General features: G+C 33.5%; 1 pseudogene; it reads left to right on the top strand.

Annotated features, from left to right (window-relative positions):
• The first annotated feature begins 1,529 nt into the window (after positions 1 to 1,529).
• On the top strand, positions 1,530 to 5,389 carry LOC120150111 (annotated as a pseudogene).
• The last annotated feature ends 1,426 nt before the right edge of the window (positions 5,390 to 6,815 follow it).

Genomic DNA, 6,815 nt, shown 5'->3' on the forward strand with positions numbered 1-6,815 from the left:
GATACTTTCTTTTATTTTATTCTCATAGTTGGTGACACGTGTCATCATTTAATTAATTGAATAAAATTGATTAAAAATAATAACGGAAAAATAAAAATGATGTGAAAATTAAAAAAATGACATGTCATGCCACATCATCATTGTCATTAATGGTTTTGAAAAAAATAAAGGTTAGGTACTAAAACGAAATAAAAATGATAGTATAAGTATTAAATGTATAATTAAACCTTTTATTATTTACTTAATAAGGATATTTTAATTAGTGATATATTTTGGTACATCATTTTAATATACATTACGTTATGCGACATGCGTTGTAGACTAGTCTATTATTTTATTATTGAAATCATTCTATATATTTAAATAAATATAGATATTATTTATATGATAGTTTAGACTTTACAAGGAAGTCAAATCTTTAACAACTAGTTGAGTAAGGAATACGATCTCTTGGTTGAGATGCTCTCCGCATCTGTAAGTCTCAAAGAATAAATCCAAGCATAAGTATGCTTGGGATTCAATTTGGAATAATAATTAAATTATAATTTATGCTTTTAATAATATTATTTTAAATATTAAGAAAAATAATTGTCTTATAATTGATTTTCTTAAATATACCTGTGATCTTAAAGAAACTCACGACGGATTATAAAAATGAATATTTAATTTTACAAATAGGTATTTTGAAAAAAAAATGATAGGGATCCAGTTCGCAAAATTAGACAAAATTAATGAATTGAAACGAAAATCAATCACACACCTAACTTCAAATATTTTAAAAATAAAAAATTTAGTAAAGAGGTAGAAGATCAATTCAACCAATATTATTTTAATTAATGATATATACTTGGTAAATTTTAAAGATTTATTTTAAAAAAATAGATATTCAAAGTATATTATTTTTTTATTTAGATATGTAAATCATTTTTATCAAAATAAATAATCAAAGTATATAATCTTTTGATCTAGATATTTAGAGTTAACATATGATATTAATTAAAAAATATTTTAAGTATTTATATAAAAAATTGCATATTTTAAATATCCAATTGAATAAAAAATATTTTAAATACCTAGATAAAAAGATGATATACTTTAGATATTTACCTTAACAAAATCAAAATTTTAAATACATAATATTAATTTATTTTTAAATTAAACTAAATTAAATAAAATGTGATTTGACGATGTTAAGTGTCTCGTAAATAAAAAAGTATAATTACAAGATAAATGAAAAAATGTATAAAAGGTAATAACTTAAATAAAATATTACAAAGACAACGAGTTTTGTTTAAGATGAATTGAATAGAATTAAAAAGTAAATGAAATTATGTATTGTAATAATTTAACTTTTATTTTAAATGAAATTATGTATTGTAATAATTTAACTTAAATAAAATATTACAAGAGAAAGGAACGAAAAAGAGGGGGGAGGGGCTAGGTATAAATGGGGTTCCTTTATAAACGACGAATTTTGGTTATAAATGAAATTTCACAGAACAAAACCCTAATTCTATCTATCGATTCAGTTTGGGCCTCGAAATACATCTCTCTCCCTTTTTGTTTTTATGATCCAACTCTCTCATCCTTCAGTCTCCGTCGTTCGATCCATCTTTCCTTTCTATTCTACACAGGTATCTCCATCCTTCTCATCTCCCTCTTTGATTCATGCCTTTCCTTCTTTCCTTCAATTTTTTTAAAAGAACTTTATGGATTTCAGTATTTCTTCTTAAGAAGTTTTGTGTGATTGATCATGTCGTGGATCATTCTTTATGCATATTCAAAATTTCTATCGAATCTGCGATGTTCTGTCGAGGGAATTGTGAATTCCTTCCCCTTTTAGGATGTTTTGGTGATTTCTCGATTGAATTGGCTTCTTGGAATATTTTTTATTGGATTAAGGAAAATAGACTCGGTTGAAATATGGTGTCTAGATGCATGCGTTATTATTCAGTGAAATAGAATCGAAGCTTTCCCGTCTTGTTTTTTAACCCAAAATTCGAGCTTTTTAGGGGGGAAAATTCAAAGCTGCAGGCGACTGTTCTTTATCTCAAAGAAATTCGGGGTGTTAGCCTGCAGTTTATCTTATCTATGAATTCTATCTTTTTTGGGTGAATTTTAATTTATCTAACGAAATAATTTTTTTTCTCCTCTTTTTTTGGATTACAGAATTGTAGTCCTCTGTAGGAAGACTTTGCAATGCCATGTGATTCATATGGCTGCCATTCTGCTATTTTCTTTTAAGACTTTCCGACCCAAGAAGCCTTGCAATTCATACGGGCTAGGATTTAGTTTGTTGAACATGAATGAGGATCATATCTATTTCCTTTCTTTTTGTAAAATATATTAAAAGGTGGAAGAAAAGGAGCCACCAGAAGCTAAATTTGCCTGCCAAAGTTTTTTTCTCCTGTTTCTTGTCTCTCAAATATTAGTGTTTACCTGTTTTGGTTATGGCTTCAATTTCTGTAAGTTTCTCTGAATGGAGAGTCCCAATGCTAGAGAAAAGTATGTGGAATTTTTTTCATTCAATTGCCAACCCAAGAATATAATATCTGAATCTAGTGAGTTGGGTTCTAATGGGAACTTTCAAGCATGGTAAGGAAGCTTTATAAAGAGGACAAAGAAATTCATCAACTTAGTAAATTAGACCAATGAAGGTTTCATTTATTTTAATGTTCTGGATCATGTATTAGTCTGATATGCTAGAGTTAGGCACTAGCTGTAACATTTATAGTCGTGGAATGAGCTCGAATCAGTTCATTAAATTTTATCTTTTCTAATTGGAGATCATAATCATATTAGACCAAAACAAAGAGAAACTATGTCTGTAAGGGTTTTTGAAAGTCTTTTCTATTGTTATTTTGTTCTCTGAATTCTTTAATTGATTCAAATTGTAGTTATTGTCATATTCTGCGAAGGGAATTTTTCCTTGTGAAGATTGTCTGGGAGTATGATACGCTGTTGATATGGCGTGCTTTCATTGATACTCTGTTAATATGTCCTCTCAAGTAATTGTGCACATTGAGTAAGAAACATGTTAACTCAGTGTGTAGTTCTTGATTTTTAATTTGACTTGCCTTCTTTAACTGAATGCCGGTTATGCACTTGCGGTCCACGCACAAGATAATTAATTTTGGTCACAGCAGAGTAGTTTCCTCGAATAAATTTACTTGTTGGAGCTTTTGGATTTCACCACATTTTTATTTGTGAAATCTATCTTTTTTATTTGATAAAAAAATTGTGAGGATTAAAATCAAAATGCGATGACCACTGCACTTGCTGTTTGTTGGCTGCTTACACTTTCCATACATCATTGATTTTATAAACTATTGTCTTAAACCTTTCAGGAGTTCAATTAGCCACAACAATGTCTCCTGCATCCAAGTTTAAGTTGAAAGATAAAAAATCCAGCGAGGAATCTCAGAAGGCTTCTTCAAAGCCTTCTGGGCCTGCTAATACTGTTAGTGGTGTACCGGCTAGTGCATATGATCCACTTTTGGGAACATTCCATAACATTGAAACAGTGCCCTCATCATCTGCTTCACCTCTTCAAAGCAATGGTCGTTTTCAGAACATAGATGAAGCAGATGAGAATTTGGGAGGCTCACTTCGAGCTGGACTCGAGTATGATTCTATATCTAATAATGGTAGTTGGTCAGGTGAGTCAGAAGAGCACAAAGAGAAAGCATCAAATCTTCCTGTCCGGCAGGAAATAATACCAGGAGCTGACAATGATAAGCGAGAAAAAATTCGTCAAAAGAATGAGAGGAAACATCAGCGTCAGAAGGAGAGGCGAGCTCAGGAGTTGCATGAGCAGTGCAGTGGTTATCTCATGTCGAGAAAGCTTGAAGTACTTGCTCAGCAGCTTGTAGCAATGGGATTTTCACATGATCGGGCTACAATGGCTCTTATTTTCAACGAAGGCAAAGTGGAGGAATCTGTGGCATGGCTTTTCGAAGGATGTGAAGAAGAAGCAGTCAAGCACGAGGAATCAACTATTGGTGGTGGGAACTTGAAAATTGACATATCAGAAGAGCTTGCACGAATTGCTGACATGGAAATCAGATACAAGTGCACAAAGCAGGAGGTTGAAAGAGCAGTTGTTGCTGCTGAAGGTGATCTTGAGACAGCAGCAGAATCCTTAAGATCTTTAAAGCAGGACCCACATGTTCCACCAAAGCCAGAAGAAACTTGTGATCCCCCGACTGCTAGTAACAATAAGCTGTCAGTTTCAAGTAGTCAGAACATATCCATTAGGCCAAAACCAAATCTATCTACTGCAACACAGCAAAGGAATGAGAAAGATTTCAACTATGCAAAAGCAGCAGTTACAGTGGGAAGCTCTTCAGAATTAGTGAGTAAAAGTTTCCAGCCTTTGAAGAGAATACAGCCGAAGTTGGAATGGGCAAAACCCCAACAAAGTGCAGTGCCAGCTGAGAAAAGGTGGCCAAATTCTGGATCAAATCCTTTGGTTTCCTATTCCTTGGCATCACCTTTGCAAACCTCACCACCAGCAAAGACAGAAAGTCGTAATATGGCCGTTGAAAGTGGTTTTAAGAAATTTCAGCCCTCAATTAGGGAACCGGTTATAATGATGCAGCGACCCCAATCTGTAAATACAAAGCAGTTTTCAGCTGCTAGTATAGCTCATCTCCTCCCGGATCGACCCCCTTTATGTATCCAACCAGTAGTGTTGAAATTACAAAGTCTAATGGCTTTATGCCCCATATTGCAAGAGCTAGAAGTAACAACTGGAGTTCAAATCAGATGCATCATCAGCTTTACCATCCACAGCAGCAGCACTTTACAGGCAGCAGTAGTCCAGGAGATTCTCCAGGAACAAGCGGAGGAAATAGTGTATGGAGTAGAACAGGTACGTCACCAACGCTAGCAGCTGCATCTTCACTTGGACTTTTCACCGGTTCAGGTTCTACAAATTCATCTGGAGCTTCTTCCCCAGTTGACTGGAGCAGTGATTGCTCGATGGCACAATTGGATTATACCAATATTGATTGGAGCCTGGATGGGGGGTTGTCTTCTTCTCTGAGACCTAGTGGAATTTGGCTAGGACTAACATCTCCGTTGAAGAGTGCTCACATGTATTATCCTAATACCAATGGACTAAGTGCTAAACCAGCGATGAGATTGACACCGAATGGGAGGGTTGTACCGATTGTGGGTTTGCAGGACAGAGTGGCTTCGGTAGAAGCTTCTCCAAGTGCAGGCTCTCATGAGTGGACTTCACCATTTGAAGGAAATGATCTTTTTAGCTTACCCAGGCACTATGTTTCTTCTCCCACACACTAGGAAGGTAAAATATTGTATGAAATAAAAATGAAAGATGAAAAGAAAAAAATGTGCTTTGATTTGGTGTCAGTGTTGGATCTTCTCGTGCCGTTGCTAATGTGTTGATTTCTGGTGAATATAAACCATTTTAGTTTAAAAAAAACATGTATCACTTTTGTTTCAGTTATATAAATATATGGTCACTCGATTTAAAAAATTTAATTCAGTAATTTTCGTTTCGTATTAATTAAGACTTGTAACTTATCTTAAACGACCGTTAAAAGGGTTAACAATTTGATGATGTGGTAAAATAATAAAATGGTTTAATTTTTGTTTTAATCTTTAAACTTTAGATAAAATTTAATTATGATTTTTTTTTATAAATATAAAGCAGTTTAGGGACAAGTTTACAATTTATTATTTTAATAAAAAAATTTAATATGCTTTTCAGTATTTCCATAACTTTTTCAATCACTTGTACAAAAGCATAAGATCCAACAAAACAAGGAAAGAAAAATTACAAATTAAAAAATGCAGAACAATGTAAGCAGCTTTCTTCTCTTTCAGTCAATTAGATGGGTTTTAAGGAAAATAAAATGGGCAAAATGTGTTTACCTGAAGAGAAGTTGAGTTGCTAAATAAGACTGAAATGGGAGCTGAAAGATAGCAACGGGTATTAAGAAGAAAACATATTTAAAATGACCATCAACTTATAAAACTGGAACAAAAGTAATCAGTTTACCCTTAAAAAAATGAAAACAGCTCGATGCACTGCACTTTTTTAATGTTTATCTTCATTTGCATTACCCCATCCATCGATCTCAATCTCATCCAGAAAATAGCATTGAGGCGTTAGAAGCAGCACATGTAGCCAAAGCTGCTGCAGAAGAAATTATTAGGTAATGACATGATTGTGCCAACAAGGTCTGGTGTAGGTTTCCATCTATCTCCCCAGATTCTAAAATGATCATCTCAACTGAAAGCTCAGATCTGATGAAGCCCCAGAGTTTATGCTGTTCCAATTGAGAGAGTTCTTAATTAAATGGAACACAAGTTTAGGATTGTCCCCAAATAAAAGAGAATAACTTCATCCCAACCTTAAACTGCATTTTTGTAAGATGAGCATAGTCCACTTTTTCTACGAGCAATCTAATACTGTCTTTCAGACAAATGGAGAAATCTGAAAGATGTTGTGGAATAACCTTTTCCTCCTTATTCCTTTCCAATCATAACAAATTCTTTAAGTCGGAAAACAGGAGCATTGATGGAGAGGTATCCGCTTCTCTGTGTAAGACGGTTCTTGAGAACAAAAGGAAATGACTGTAAGCAGTAAAAGCAGTATTGACCAATTTAGCAATCACCTTCTCGTCCATCAACTCCTTTTTTTTGTAGTAGAATATCAACCCAAATGGTAGGCCAAGAATATTGGCATCATTTGATGGAAATATGTATACTGCGAAACCACACCTTTAATACTAACAAGACAATTTAAATATAAATAGTTGAATAGAAAATTTGAACTGTGTCAT

This window comes from Hibiscus syriacus, unplaced genomic scaffold (genome assembly GCF_006381635.1).
Source record: "Hibiscus syriacus cultivar Baekdansim isolate YM2019G1 unplaced genomic scaffold, ASM638163v2 tig00002793_pilon, whole genome shotgun sequence".
NCBI classification, from domain to species: domain Eukaryota; kingdom Viridiplantae; phylum Streptophyta; class Magnoliopsida; order Malvales; family Malvaceae; genus Hibiscus; species Hibiscus syriacus.